This window comes from Danio rerio, chromosome 3, assembly GCF_049306965.1.
Source record: "Danio rerio strain Tuebingen ecotype United States chromosome 3, GRCz12tu, whole genome shotgun sequence".
NCBI lineage: Eukaryota > Metazoa > Chordata > Actinopteri > Cypriniformes > Danionidae > Danio > Danio rerio.
In genome coordinates, this window is record NC_133178.1 from 8,847,501 (window position 1) to 8,864,242 (window position 16,742).

The window sequence follows — 16,742 nt, forward strand, 5'->3', positions numbered from 1 at the left end:
TTAATATGCAGCATGCAGCCATTGGGAAATATTATTCGGTATACTGCGGGGTCCATTGTCATTTTCAATATAGCCACTGGGAAGCACTATAAGTTGTACTGCAAGGATCTGTGTTAGATCCCCTGACATTTTTAATATGCCTGCATCCTATAGGAAATATTATAAGATGTACTGTAATAATCTGTTTTAGGTTATCTATGAATGCAACCATTGGGAAAATTCAACATAGGCTCACTCTGAAAACGTAGCCCTATATACTTTTATGGAGATTGTGAATTATGTAGCCAGAAGTATGTGTGGCTGCATTTCGTCTTTAAATTGAACTCTACGGGTTGGTATGATGCTGTTCCTTTTCATGCAAGCACTTGTTCTCTAACCTTCATATGGACAGCTTTTCCACTGTTACCAGTCTGCCCAGTAACTCGCCACATACGACAGTGGAAATGATACACACAAAAAAAGAGTTGATCACGATGACTGGGTTTGGTTAGAAAAGCAAGTAAAACAAAAACAAAAGTCAAAAAATAAAATAAAAAAGTAAATACCAGGGTTAGAATGTGGTAAAATCTGAAAATGTTGTAAAAATCAGACAAGGTCTTTTCTTTTTCTGGACTGCTTTTCAAAAAAACTGTCTGTTGGGCTTAGGGAAGTAGGTGGGAGGGGGCAAATTGGTCTGTTGGTCAGTTGGTTGGTCTGTCAGTCGGTCAGTCGAGTGTGGTCTCTGGATGATTTAAGTGAAGAGCAGGCATGAAATGGCACATGTGAGACAAATTTGAGATCTCAAAAAGTGTACACAGCAGCTGTTACGTCCTTTTAGATGTTAATATTAAACTAGGAGTAGATGACATAACACATTAGTTTAATGTGTGTGACAAGCGGATGGAGAAAGAAATAAACTGAATCAAATAATCACTGCAATTATTTATTGCCCATATATCCAATGAAAACCAGTGAAAATATATTATACAGTGAAAGAAAAATATTTACAATGATTAAATAATGAATTACCTGGGGGGAGAGGAAGTAGCTGAATGTGCTTAAATCAAAGAAATAAATATAACAAAACTCAGTAACTGTTTTCACCAAACTAAACTAAATATGAAAAGAAGAGCATGAAAAGAAACATCTTCAACGTACCAAACGTCTTAACTAAACTGCTCTAACTAAAAACAAAACATACAGAAAACAGCACATTCTCCTGAACCTGGTGAACTAATACAAAATATCAATCTGAGTGTTGTATATGTATATCGCGCGACTTACTCACTCCTACACCTCTCCGAGGCATCACTCAAACATGTCAGTTAACTGGACAATTTCACAAGCATTGTTAAATCGCAAACTTTAGACAAGAGCATTAAACAAGCAAAACACATTCTCTCAGACTAGCCCTCACAAGAGAGACTGTCCTCACAAAGACCCACAGAAAGAATAAGAGCGAGAAGTGGCGAGAAGGAAAGAGACAGAGAGAGAGAGAGAGATCGCCATTGCAGTTTGGGCTCGGCTTTTAAACGCTACGCCAACCAGCGATTGGTGGCGCCAACCCAGCGTCAGCGGCCAACGTCATCAGCACGAAATGCGGATCCTCCAATGCCGTTTGTACCTGTAACACATGCATGAAACGACACACCCACATACAAACGAACGCACACACTTATCCAAAATACGTTCTGCAAGCGAACGTTACAGCAGCTTTTAGCGAATTCGCCAAAAAAAAAAAAACGAACCTCCAGGGATGTATTTAGTGCTATCCAGAAATGTATATAGGGGTACATTTTTAGAATGAGCCTGGGTTGGAAATATAAGGTGTACTGCAAGGTTTTACACTCGCTTCAATTTTCAATATGCATGCAGCCTCTGGAAAATATTAAAAGGTGTACAGCAAAGAAATGCTTTAGGCCATCTGCTGTTTTTAATATGCAGCATGCAGCCATTGGGAAATATTATCCGGTATACTGCAGGGTCCATTGTCATTTTTAATATAGTCCCTGGGAAGTATTATAAGTTGTACTGCAAGGATTTGGTTAGGTCCACTGACATTTTTAATTTGCCTACATCCTATAGGAAATATTTTAAGATGTACTGTAAAAATCTGTTTTAGGTTATCTGCTATTTTCAATACGCATGATACAGCCACTGGGAAATATTCAACACAGGCTCATTCTGAAAACTTATCCCTGTATACATTTCTGGAGATCTCAAATTATGTAGCCAGAAGCACATATGGCTGCATTTAGTCTTTAAATCTAATTCTATGGGGTGGTATGAGACCGGTCCTTTCCGCGCTAGCAGTTGACCTCTTACCTCTGTTTGGACGGCATTTCCACTGTTACCAGTCCGCCCAGTAGCTCGCCATGTACATCAGCGGACTTGAGAAGAGTTGACCACAAATATGGGGTTTGAGTCTGGCAAAGAACGGTTAGAAAAGCAAGTAAAACAAAAACCAAAGCTAAAAAAAAATAAACAAGTAAATAACAGGGTGAGAATGTGGTAAAATCTGAAAACGTGGTAAAAATCAGATGGACTTTTCTTTTTTTGGACTGTTATTCAAACACTTGGTTAGGTTTAGTGAACTTGGTGAGTGGATCGGTCGGTCAGTCAGTCAGTCGACAGCAGCCTATGGTGAATTTACACGAGAAGAGGCACTCGCAAGAGAAATTAGAGATCTCAAACAGCGTTCACAGTAGCTTCTGACAGATTCACCAAATAAAACAAACACACCTCCAGGGATGTATTTGGTGCTCTCCAGAAATATATATACGGATACATTTTCAAGATGAGCATGGGTTGTACTGCAAGGATAGGGTTTAGGCTGACTGCCATTTTCGATATGCATGCAGCCATAGGGAAATATTATAAGGTGTACTGCAAGGATCTGTTTCAGGCCCACTGTAGTTTTCAATATGCATGCAGCCTCTGGGAAATATACAAGGCATGGGATTAATTTCATTGTCAGTGAAAGCCCGCGATATATTTCATCAAGACTAGATACAATCTTTAAATTATCAGAGATAACCGGGTGTCCTAAAGACATGAAAGATTGGATGACCAGTAATTTTCTGGTGATTTAAAAAAAGGCTCTTTAGGGATCTGAAAATTGATCGTCTCTGATAACCCCCCCTTCATTTTTTCAGCGTAGGTAGGAGGGAAACTTCCTTTGGTTGATTCTTTAGAGCATCAGGTTTCTTGTTTGGAAAATGACCCGGTTTCCTCTCGGCGTGTGGGAGACGCTGCATCCGCTTTCTTCAGCCGCTGCTCCTGTAATGCGTGGATGTGAGAGATATGAATTAGTTATCAGTCTCAGGTGAACACCTTTCATTCCGAGCGTGAACATTTTATGTGTTTCAGTGCTTTTGCTGAAGGATGGAGAGGGATATATATACGCCTGTTGTTCTTTATCATTCATGAAACACCAACACACGAAGGCTTTCATCAGCTCTGCGGCTGTCAGCACTACAGGCGTCCCGCAGGTCAGTGGCGTGAGTCAGCGGAGCTGTGAATGAACAACCTGTTAGAGGAGGCGGAAAACATCCCAGCATAATCACACTGAGGGAGAGAGAAAAAGAAAAGAGCATGAAATAACAGCCCAGACTGTGATCATTCATTAAGCACTACAGCACATCCACACAAAGGACACCATGAGGACTGCATTCTTGCATTTTATCAAGGAAACATGAGTGGCGCTTGCCATTAAAGACCACGACGGCAGGATGCTTTTCATACTGAGCATGATGGAGATGATGCAACTAACTACTACACTACATAACCAGACCACAAATAAACGTGACGCACTGTAGGTATTGTTCACGAGTCTTGCAGGGTTTGGAATGTATGTGCGTGAATGTATGTGTGTGTCTGATATCAGAACTGTGCTGTTGCGGCTGTGATTTCTGAAGTCAAGCGCACCGCACCGAATCAAACACTGAGTGCGGATTAACTCCACTGGAATTATGGGAATTACTTCAGAGTAAAAAAAAACAAACAATCAATACATGCCGCTGTCTGTCCACAGGAACAAAACAAGCTGTTATCAACATTATTAGGGGCCAAGCATTGTAGGTGCGGAGGCACCTATTGGTTTCGTTAGCGTTCCTATTATTATTATTTTTCTTCCACCGGATTTGAATGGCAGCCCATATAGGCGTATGTGGGAAAGTTGTATAATTTGGCACAATGACAGAGGACAGTCTTAACATTAATCAGACCAAATATGAAGTCCCAAAATCAAACTCTCCGTCATAAATTTTTTCGTGCTATTTTAAATTTTTTGCCAAACCTATTTGATCAAACTTGTCATAGGCCGTTTCTCCGATTTTCACCAAAATTGAATCACATGATCTACAGACCATGCCAACCTAACGTTATGAAATTTAAGTTGATTAGATCAACATTTTTCTTTTAACTTGCAATCAAATTTAACATAGAACTTGCAAAAATGGACTTGAGGTGATATTTCCGTAACGCATTCACCGATTCACACCAAACTTGGTGTGTGTTATGACAACTAGGGTCTGAGGTTATATGCGGAGTTTCAGCGCACTGCCCCCTAGTGGTCTGGAGATACAAAAAACTTGATTTTTTGGTTTATAACGTCTCAACTGTTCGTCCAAAACTCATAAAACTAGTCTCATTACATCTGGCAGAGCATGTCGAGTCGAATGATGTCTGATTTTTACAGGTCAACCATTTTGGGTGTCAACCATTTCGATTTTTGGCCAAAACAGCTATCATCAACACATTCACATATCATTACAAAACATGGTGTGTATCTTCAACTCCATGCCCTGAAAGTACTCAAAAACTTCTGGAGCAGCACCACCTTTTAGCCAAAAGTGCTTGGCCCCTTAATTGCTGCTTGCAGCTATATTTAGGGGCCAAGCACCGTAGGTGTGCGTAGGCACCTATTGCTTTCGTTAGTGTTCTTCTTCTTCGTCCGTTTCTTCCGCCGGATTTAAATGGCAGCCCATATAGGCGTATGCGGGAAAGTTGTATAATTTGGCACAATGATAGAGGACAGTATTAACATTAATCAGACCAAACATGAAGTCTTAAAATCAAACTCTCTAGCGCCACCACTTGTCCAAACTTTCACATACGTTTATCATCATAACTTTTGAACCGAATGGGCTACAATCAAATTTCTTTTTTTCTCTGATTCCTTGGCTCAGTCCGATTCAAACACACCCTATGACGTCATTTTCCGTCATGAATTTTTTCGCGCTATTTTAAATTTTTCGAAAAACCTATTTGATCGAACTCGTCCTAGGCCGTTTCTCCGATTATCACCAAAATTTAATCACATGATCTACAGACCATGCCAACCAAAAGTTATGGAATTCAAGTTGATTTGACCAATCGTTTTCGTTTAACTTGCGATCAAATTTAACAAAGGACTTGCAAAAATGGACTTGAGACGATATCTCCGTAACGCATTCACCGATTCACACCAAACTTGGTATGTGTTATGACAACTAGGGTTTGAGGTTACATGCAGAGTTTCGGCGCACTGCCCCCTAGTGGTCCGGAGATACAAAAAACTTGCTTTTTGCATTATAACGTCTCAACCTTTCGTCCCAAACTCATAAAACTGCTCTCATTACATCCGCCAGAGCATGTCGAGCCGAGTGATGTCTGATTTTTACAGGTCAGCCATTTTGGGCATCGACCATTTCGATTTTTGGTCAAAAATGCTATATTTTACCAACACATTCACATATCATTACAAAACATGGTATGCATCTTCAACCCCATGCCCTGAAAGTCCTTAAAAACTTCTGGAGCAGCGCCACCTTTTGGTCAAAAGTGCTTGGCCCCTTAATTGCTGCTTGCAGCTATATTTATTACTATTATTATCATCATCATTATCATTCTAATCTAGTAACACTTTATAATAACTACACACTATGAATCATTTATTAAGCATTAGTAAGTATTTAATTCATCATTGTTAAGAATTAACTCTACATTAATAGAAAATAATAAGCAGTTTGTAACTACAGCTATCAATGCTGTATTCTTGACACATGTATAAGCACATGCATTATGCCTTATATAAGTTTTTCACTCTTCTAAAGCATAAAAATATGACTATATGTTTGCAGATATTCAAGTACCATGCTAAGTGAACATTCTTGTTTATCTGAAAAACTGAAGTAAGATATTGCTGCTTTGAAAGTGTGCATTACTTGCCTTTGTTTTGGTCCTTTTAACCTGCCCAATGCCAGTTTAGCCAATTATATGTCAGCCCCCCCGGGTTGTCTTGGTGGAAAACAGCATATTTAATTCATTCAGCTAGAAAGGCTCAAATTGTGCATTCGCGACCGAAATGCAACCTCCAGTGGAAAGAAGATTCGGAAATGAGATGCAGATTCAGAGTTCCACATGAGGTGGTCATTAATTAGCAAATAATATAATATTACAAATGTAAAAAATTAGGTGAGCAGGTTACTTTGTAACCCTGTGTACTATTAACACGCTACGCCACGAGATTTGCACCAGACCAAAGAAAACAGAAAAAAATAACTACAGCCATTTAGAAGCTCAGAATAGCACACTCACTGCACTCCAGTGAAATGGTAACGTTTACAATCTAATTGATATATAATAAACCTCTTTAACATTATTGAATGTACACACTGAATCACTGATATGTGTTGGCTTGTCACAGTTCTTAAATTCCAAATGGTTTATTTTATTTTCAAGCAGAACTAGCTGCATTAAAACTCGCATTATTAGCATTTAACATCGAATAAAGCACATGAGGTGTACCTGAGGTGATCATTGTTAGGTGTTGGTTAGGACAAAAACTCCCTTTAATATGAAAATATTCATTATATCACCCGCTGTTGCTTTTATATAGAACACAACTTAAATCAGCCTTTAGGCTCAATGGTCAGGCTGTTGATGTTGTCAATCTGGCAATCTGTTCTTGGGTGTGTTTTAAAGCAGGCGTGCAATACCTAGTTCAACCACTGGGTGTCATATTGCACCATTAATGATAATTTTTTCACTACTAAATTAAGAATTTAAAAAGTTGACTTCAACTGCATATATATTAATGAAAAAAAGTGTATACACAGAGTTTTTTTTTGTTGTTATTTCTACAACTAGAAAATGAATATTACATTTTTTTGTATTTTCGTTTTTCCTTTTTTGGTTTATGCTTATTTTTATTTTCTGAAGATTCCCTGATGCTGCTGATGCTGTGATTCCTGACAAATGAGCTCATATTGAAGAAAAGTGTGCTTTATAAAGACTTAAAGCAGGGGTCTCAAACTGCCGGCCTGCAGGCCATTTAAGGCCCGCCCTCCTCCTCCCTGCAGCACCCAACTGACGTCAAAAATGTAATGAGATTTTGTCGCCAAAACATATATTTATGAAACACTATCATTGTTGTGCGGTACCGTCTAGCCACTTGTGGTTTTGACCCACCACCTATTCGACATTTAAAGTACTGCATTAAGATTAGTTTTACTTTCATTTTCTCTCAGTGCGCAGTCGAGAGTAACACATGTGCGTTTTATTTCTGTAGCTGATTTAAACGTTAAAATGTATGTGCATAAGCGCTCTATTCTTACTAAAGCTCTGTTTTTGTTAATATTTTGTCGTAAAAACACTTTTTCATGGCTCAAACGTTATGCTGGTGGTCTAACAAATATGATAATTTTGCTAATATTTGATTCAAATGGTCTCATTTATTAAGTTATCCTCATATGCTTAAGATTTGCATATTAAATTAGTAAAATTGTACTGCTGGTTTGTTTGTTTGTTTGTTGTTTGTTTGCTTTATTTATAGAGCACATTTAAAAACAACAGATGTTGACCAAAGTGCTTTACAAAACGACCAGCATACAAAATCTATACCTATATATAAAAATTGTGCAAAATATATAAAACAGATTAAAAATAATTAATTACAATCAAAGGCAAGAGACAGAAGGTGATTTTTAGATGAGACTTAAAAGCTTGAATTGGTTGCATTGAACATAAAGTAAATGCGAATATGTACATACTTCCCCTCCTCTTTGTTATAGTTTTACAACAAAAAAAAAAAAAGCCAGTGACTTAAAGTGACTTAAGTTACCCAAACTGATTTCTGCTGTTCTTTTGCTATTGGGTCAATACAATTGGTTGGTACAGAATAATAATTATCATGCCTATTATTTGTAGTATTTTCATAGGAATTTCATCTACCTTTTCAATACGTACAACAAGAAACAAACAGCTGAAGTTTTGACTGCATATACTCTGTGGAAGAATGACTGAGTGTGTGTTTAACGCTCGACCATACACAAACACCAGCCACAGATATATTTCAGCAACTGATGCGTGACATGATAAACGTGCTGATTTGCTTTATCACTGGTGACAGGTAATGTGTGAAACATAAACGTCATGTCTGTTGTCTTAAGGAGCATCAATAATGTCAGGCTTCCCCTTATTTCGTGTGCTTGAATGTTAAAATGGCCCTCCAGTGAATTAGAAGTCACTGAAATAGCCCCCTGCCCCTGAGACCACTGGCTTAAGGTCTGCCTGAAACAAAAATCAAAGTTTTTGGGAGGTTTGAGTATTATTATAGTAGTCTAAAGGTCTATCTAGTAGCTATTGTGCAGTAATTTTATATATTTCAAGATAGAAGCATTCCAAATGTAGTTCCTCACTTCCACCATTAAGAATGAACTCTTTTTATGACCTCATCACTTCAGCTTCTCATCCTGTCTTATACAGCATATACTTATTTTTCTTTTCCTGATGATCCCCAGTTTGCAGCACGTAGCTTGTAAACCGCTAAGCTACACAATTCCAGTTAAAAAAAAGTAGTTTAGCAGATCAAATGCAGCATGTGTCATTGAGAGTGTAAACTGTACTGGACCGTGAGCAGCTCTTCATCTCTACTTCATGTCTCTCTCTGACACTCTGAGCAGTTGCTGGTAGCAGATGGTCGTCCTTTTCTAAAGGAGAAATAACAACAGAAGTGACTTTCTCCCTTACACACACACAAACATGAAGACTTTCAGACATCCAGTAAAAAAAGAAAGAAAAAAAAAACGCGCACACACAAGCTGTCACCATTGACTCAGCAGTTTACCTGAAAGACTCATCCATATTCAAACACACATAAAACATCTCTGTGTATTGTAGATTCATACGGCAAAAATCAAGAAAGGTTTCCTCAAGGATCACTTAATAAATGTCCTTTTATCTATTATTATTATAATCATTATTATTATCATCATAAGGAGTACTGCAAGGATCTGTTTTAGGCCCTTTTTCTGTTTATTACTGTAGATTCATACTTTCAAATAAAGAAGTGTTTTTTTTTTTATGATCATCAAACAAATGTCGTTTTATATACTATAAAATAACATATTTAAATACATTTAAATTTTTATTTACTGTCATCAATGCAAAGATAAAATAAATCAGTTATAAGAAATGAGTTATTAAAACTATTCTGTTAAGAAATGTGTTGAAAAAAATTGTTTCTACGTTAAACAGAAATTGGGGAAAAAAACAGGGGGGCGAATAATTCTGACTTCAACTGTATATATATATATATATATATATATATATATATATATATATATATATATATATATATATATATACACACACACACACACACACGTTAACGTGCTGCGTTTACGCGAGACGTTTATCGCGCAATAAAAAAAATATTGCAGTAATCTATTCTCCAAGTTAGTTTGAGAGCTAGGTCTATTCTATACAAGCTATGATGACGTTCACCTTGATATTTTATCAAGCCGTCTGACAAAAAAGTGCCCTTCTGAATCAAATCAGCAGGATGCCTGACTTTAACTGCAGTTCGGCAGTTTCACTTTAACTCATGAACATTTCATTCATGCCCCTGTGACAAACTGGGGTATTACACGCAAATAAGCTGTAAGGACTGGTGAGAGTGTTATGGAATTTAATAACGCACGCCAAACGGAAAGAAAAAACTTCTGCATTTTGCGATGTGTGTGTGTGTGTGTGTGGTCCTTTACTGCCTGTTGTGTGTGTGGATTGTGTCAGAAAATATGGTGAAAAGTCCTACATGACGGTAATAGTCTTTAGTTGGATTAAGGTCATCAAAAAAAAAAAATCGATGTTTCGAGGTTATGTAGGTCTACAGTTCAAAACTCATGTTTAACTGAATAAACAGTTAGTAAACACAAGTACATCTTATTGAACATCATTTATTTTCATCACCAGTTATCATAGTAGAACTGTTAATCAAGCAGTTTGTAATGCATCTTGGAAACAGGAGATGAGCCCCTGGTGTAATGCGCCACCTGGCTTCAGAAAACCGTTCTCAAAGACTTATTATTTGGGTAGCACACATAATCTGAATGCCTTGGGCAGAATTTAAATGAGCCATTTTAATCTAGATTATTCTAGATTAATTCTGAGATTTATCTAGATTTAAAAAAATAATCTATGCCCACCTATAATATATATTAATTATTCTAATTTATATATATATATATATATATATATATATATATATATATATATATATATATATATATATATATATTATCAGCTAGTAATTCTGACTTCAACTGTATGTATATATATGCACATATATATATATATATATATATGTGCAATACATTTTAATTAAAGTTGAAAAATAAATAAAAAAAAACACACAAATAATAAACGTTTGGTGACTTTATGGTTAAACTTTGCAAATACTTCACAAATCATGAGTGTTTTGAAAATGTATTTTCATATTCTGGTCAATAGTACTACTGATTCAGCATTGCAGGTATTTCGATGTGACTATGCACATTGCAATATTGATGCTGAAACAATTTACAGCCCTATTAGAAGCCCACTTTCTTCCATGGCAGGAAAAACTAAATTCTGCTGATATCAAAAGTGACCAGTTTACAACATTCTTCCAAATATCTTATTTTGTCTGAGAAGAAACTCAGACAGGTTTGGAACAAATGAAGGTACAGTAAATGATGACAGTATTTTCAGTTTTGCGTGAACTAACCCTTTAAAACCGCAAACCTTACAACGCCAACATATTTTAAAAGGTCTTTTCGATGTTTAATCATTCTGCATATTCTTCATAGTGTTCTGAAATATGTCTGCAAGATAAACATTAATGTCCTGCTGTCATATCACAGCATAACAGAGAAACTGAAGCTGCAGATATTTTTTGTGCAGTAAAGCAATGTGTGTGTTGATTTATGGCTGTTGATTATAACTCTGCACTGCATCAATGTCTCAGCGCCGGACACATCAATAACTACTGACAAAATTCATCTTGCCAGATTAAACTGACAGACAGCAGGTTGGGGGGGACGTCCCGCGTGTACAATCCAGCCTATCGGAGACCTCATCTTATTATTCCCCAAAGCTTATTAAATATGAAACAGACAGCATTTATCACGACTCGACAACAGGATGCATGAGGCAGGAGAAATGTCAGAGAGACGCTTTATTTACACTTTCTATATGCCATTGTTAATGCTGGCTTACCTCGGGACGTCCCGCTGACGCTATGATTCCTGCGGGGTCCTGAAAAATGAGCTCGTATTAGGGAAAAGTGTGCTATAATAAAGACTTTAAGTCAAAGTTTTTAGTATTAATATGGTAGTCTAAAGGGCTATCTAGTGCCGTGTTTCTCAACCCTGTTCCCGGAGACACACCAACAGTACATATTTTGGAGATCTGATCCATATATTTCAGGGTTTGGAGTCTCCTCTAACGTTCTGATGAGTTGATTCAGATGTGTTTGATTAGGGAGAGCTTGAAAATGTGTAGTGTTGGTGTGCCTTTAGGAACAGGGTTGGGAAACACTGATGTAGTATGCTCCAAAACAGTGATGAATTTTGTATATTACAAGATAAATGCATTCAAACTTAGTTTCTCACTTCCACCAATAAGAATGAACTCTTTTTATGACATCAGCACTTCAGATTCTCATGCAGTGTTCTGACCAATCAAAGGTGTCATCATCCGACAGCCACATAAAACAACAACCTCAAAACATTATGCAATTCTGAGTTTGCCTCACACAGACGAGTGGGTTTGACAAACCACCTGTTAAAAACACACTTTCATCTTTGACATTTTGACACACACTTTCTTACAATTTCTCCATATTTCTAAAAATGTGCATTTGAAGTGTGCCTCACACAAAGTATCGCACACCAGATGCGCACATTTGCATGCTATTAAAAATAAAAGTAACCAGATGGCGATCAGTGTCGTGGCTGGGCGCTGCAGACAGCCGTCGACTTGCGGCAACGGTGTGTGTACCCTGAAAGAAACCTATGTTTTAAATTCTGAAATACGCTGCGCGGCACTTCTGATGTGCGACCTGCTTTACATTTTTTTTTTATTTACTTTGTACAAATTAGCCACTAAACTGACAAAACCTAAGAATTAGGTTTCCTCATGAGATCAGGCTGCATTTGCACAAAAAAGTAATGGAATGAACACTATTGGTTATTAATGAATAGGGGGCAGGGCTACACTATATGCTGTGCCCTGCATTCCTGCTTTTGTTGATATTACATCTTAATTAATTTAATTTGTATACAGCTTTTCACAATAATTATCGCTCCACAGCAGCTTTACAAAAGAAAAATATCACATCAAGATGCACATTTAGAGGTACTTTAGGGGAACTTCAAAAGACATTTTTAGACAAAGTGCTTAAACAGCTAGCAAAATTTTGTTCTGGACATATTAAAAAGCATATTTAAGTGAAGTTTATTTGATCGAGTGGATCAAGTGCTTATGATTGCTTGCATCTGGCATTGCATTATTCAATTCATGATTCACCAATCAGACGATTCACAAGCCACTATAAATACCCTAAGTTCCATGTGACAGCCATCTTCGTTTTGAAGAATTCCCTCTTCCACCCCATTCCTCCTCCTTTTCTAGATGGATGACACGGTGGCCCAGTGGTTAGCACTGTTGCCTCACAGCAAGAATGTCACTGGTTTTAGTCTTTACCAAGCGAGCCGACATTTCTGTGCAGTTTACACGTTTTCCCCATGCTCATGTGGGTTTCTCCCAGGTTTACCAGTTTCCTCCCACCATCAAAAAACATGCAACCTGTTAACCGACTAATCCAAATCGGCATCATAGACATGCTCCAAGCAAATAGTTATCTCTTAGGAGCAATCACTACCTGTTCATTAGTTAGTACGGCAGGGGAGTTCTCAAGATTTACCTGAGCTCAAACTTCCCTCTCGCCTTGCAAATGGGAGGGAGCCCCGAGCTCGAGGACCTTATGAGCTCAGGGCTCTCTCCCGGGACAGCATGCCAAACAAGCTTTATAATCAATCATCAAATGTGAACTCTTAAATCAATTTTAAACATGAAATTAGACAAAATGGCATTAAATTTTGGTATAATATTACAGTTGTGATGGATTGCGATTGATAATGTGACTACAGCTAATTCAAGTGTGAATTCGAAGAGAATTATGAACGAATTATGAATTAAGAACATCACAGTTTCTGCAGATCTGTGAGCTGTACATCCATGTTGGGAATGCTGACATACAAGTCATTTCATTCCTATTACTTTCATTCATCCTCTAAATTCAAGTTATTTCCAAAGTAAATGCACACACTAACAACAAGTCGAGGAAGAGAAACATTGGTGAACAAAGTCATTTTTACAGTACTTTAGTGCACAAAAGTGTTCTTGGAGTGTCGCATGATTACAGTTGAACCACTGAAATCACATGAACAGTTTTGAAAATGTGTTAGGATTCATTTCAGGACTTTGAACTTCTCGGGACCCTTGCTGTCTATGGAGGATGAAAGAGCTCCAGGATTTCATCTAAAGTATCTTCAATTGTGTTCTGAAGATCAATGAAGGTCTCAGGGGATTTGAACGACATGAGGGCGAATAATCATTGGCAAAATGTTGCATTGTTATTCTTAAGATAAACAATTAATTTGTGCATGTAAATACACAGATTTTCTTTTGTTGTTTGTTTTGGTAATCTTCAATCAAAACCTGAAAATTTGCTTCCATGTTTGGAGTGGGCAGTCCGTCTATGATGATGTCAGTTTGACTGCTTGAGCTATAATATTCTTAGCCACGCCCATCTTACCAATAGTTTGCTATGAGCAAATGATACGCAAAAGAAAGCCCCGCCCCCTCCTTAATATCCAGTTTCAGTGTAAAGTACATCAACATACTGAAATAAAAGTCAGCAACTTCCGTTTCACGCAGATTTTAAGCGTCTCCAAATATTTTAGAAGAGCACATAAATAAATGATGAAAGCAAGAGTCATTATCTGCGTGAAAGATCAACCACTGACCTCGACTTTCTGTCCCAAAAGCATAAAAGAACAGTGCAAGGCTACTCCGTCCATCATGTGCTTTGTTAAAGTAAAGGCCAGACGCCCCCCGAACTCCCAGTTCAGCTTTGAAATATTTATACACCAAACCACAGTCACTAATCACGGTGTCCAGCTTCTTACCCACCACTGCGTTAATGCATTCTGCATGACGGACTTCTTTTATTTGCCTGTCAAACACTTTCAGTCCAATTGCTGTATCGACATCGCAATGTTCTAGCACAACAACAATGCCTTTAAATTACCAGATAAAGCCCCAAGCTAATGCTAACAGTGTAAACTCTAGGTACAGCAGTTTTAGCCTTCAGGTACTCATATCCTCACAACACGAACACAATATATAACAGAAGAACACATTATGGTCTACAGTATATTTCCCATATGTCCAGTCTCTAAGGCAGAAATGCTGAATCCTGAAGTTTAATGTACAACAACACATCAAGAAATTCATAACCTGTACGAATCTGTGGGAAATACCACAGTACACTGATGTATCAGTTAGTAAAACTAATGCTGTTGTATTAAGCTTGTAAATAAAGACCACAGAATAAATTGATTGGCTTTGACACTCTATATAAAAATACTGTAGTAATTCATAGTAAAAACCTTAGTGTTAATGAACACCACTATAGTCAAGTGTAGGGTCGCCACAGCAAAATGAACCGCCAACTATTCCAGTAGCTATTTGATGCCCTTCCAGCTGCAACCTAGTACTGGGAAACACCCATACATACTCATACATACTTATACATACTCGACAGTGCTTACCACTAAGCTATTGTGCTGCCTCATACTGTATATATTATACTATTCTACACTTTATTGATGAAGCCTACAGCATGCTGTAGGATTAACAAAAGTGAACTGATAAACTAAAATGTCTCCTACAGTAAACTGGTCTATAATACGCCCTACAGTTGTAGAAAACTACAGTATTGGGTCATTTGTTTATATTAACGCAGTTGTGTTACCATAGCAACTAAAGAATTGCCACAACAGATTCAGACATTCCTTGCTGCAGCTCGCAGCTTGATGATGTAGTTAACCAGGTCCTCTACGTAGTTTATCATCTACCACATCTCCCCCTACCCTAAACCCAACTGTCACAGTAGCATGGGTGCTACCTTAGTGGGCGGTACAAGGTCCACTTCATACTTGACGATCGCCTACACCTCCGCCTATTCCTACCCTAAGCGTCACCGTCACAATAATATGGGCGCTACTTTAGGGGGTGGTACAAGGTCCATTATGTAGTTAATGATCACCTACACCTCCCCCTACCCTAAACTAAACTGTCACAGTAGAATGGGCGCTACCTCAGTGGGCGGTACAAGGTCCCCTAGGTAGTTGACGATCGCCTACACCTCCCCCTACCCTAAACCCAACCATCACAGTAGAAAGGGTGCTACCTTAGTGGGCGATTCAAGGTCCCCTACGTAGTTGACGATCGCTTACACCTCCCCCTACATTAAACAAAACCATCACAGTAGAAAGGGCGCTACCTTAGTGGGCGGTTCAAGGTCTTCTACATAGTTGACGATCGCTTACACCTCCCCCTACCCTAAACCCAACCATCGTAGTAGAAAGGGCGCTACCTTAGTGGGCGGTTCAAGGTCCTCTACGTGGTTGATGATCGCCTACACCTCCCCCTACCCTAAACCCAACCATCACAGTAGAAAGGGCGCTACCTTAGTGGGCGGTTCAAGGTCCGCTACGTAGTTGATGATTGCCTACACCTCCCCCTACCCTAAACCCTTTTGTGACAGTAGCATGGGTTTTACCTTAGTGGGTGGCAAAAGGTCCCCAACATAGTTGACGATCGCCTACACATCCCCCTACCCTAAACCCAACCATTAAAGTAGAATGGGCACTACTACAGTGGGCGGTACAAGGTCCCTTAGGTAGTTGACGATCGCCTACACCTCCCCCTACCCTAAACCCAACTGTCACAGTAGAATGGGCGCTAACTTAGTGGCTGGTGCAAGGTCTACTACGTAGTTGACGATCACCAACACCTTCTCCTACCCTAAACCCAACCGCCACAGTAGCATGAGTGCTACCTCAGTGGGTAGTACAAGGTCCACTATGTTGTTGAAGACCACCTACGTGATCAAGCTGTGGGCTGCAGCGAGGACATCCTGGACTAATTCAAGCACCTCACTATGATATGGTTCAAAAACACCATTACAACATTTGCTATATACAGTAAAAAAAACCACATACACTATTTACTACAGATTCCTATAGTGCTTTTTGATACATATGGGACAGCAGAGTTAACTAATATTTAAAATTAAATTAAATATTTTTTTCTACAAATATATTTTGATGAGCTGCACTCTGCTCAGACGAGACTTCAAACATTTGACCTCGTCCTCAAAACAAGGGAGA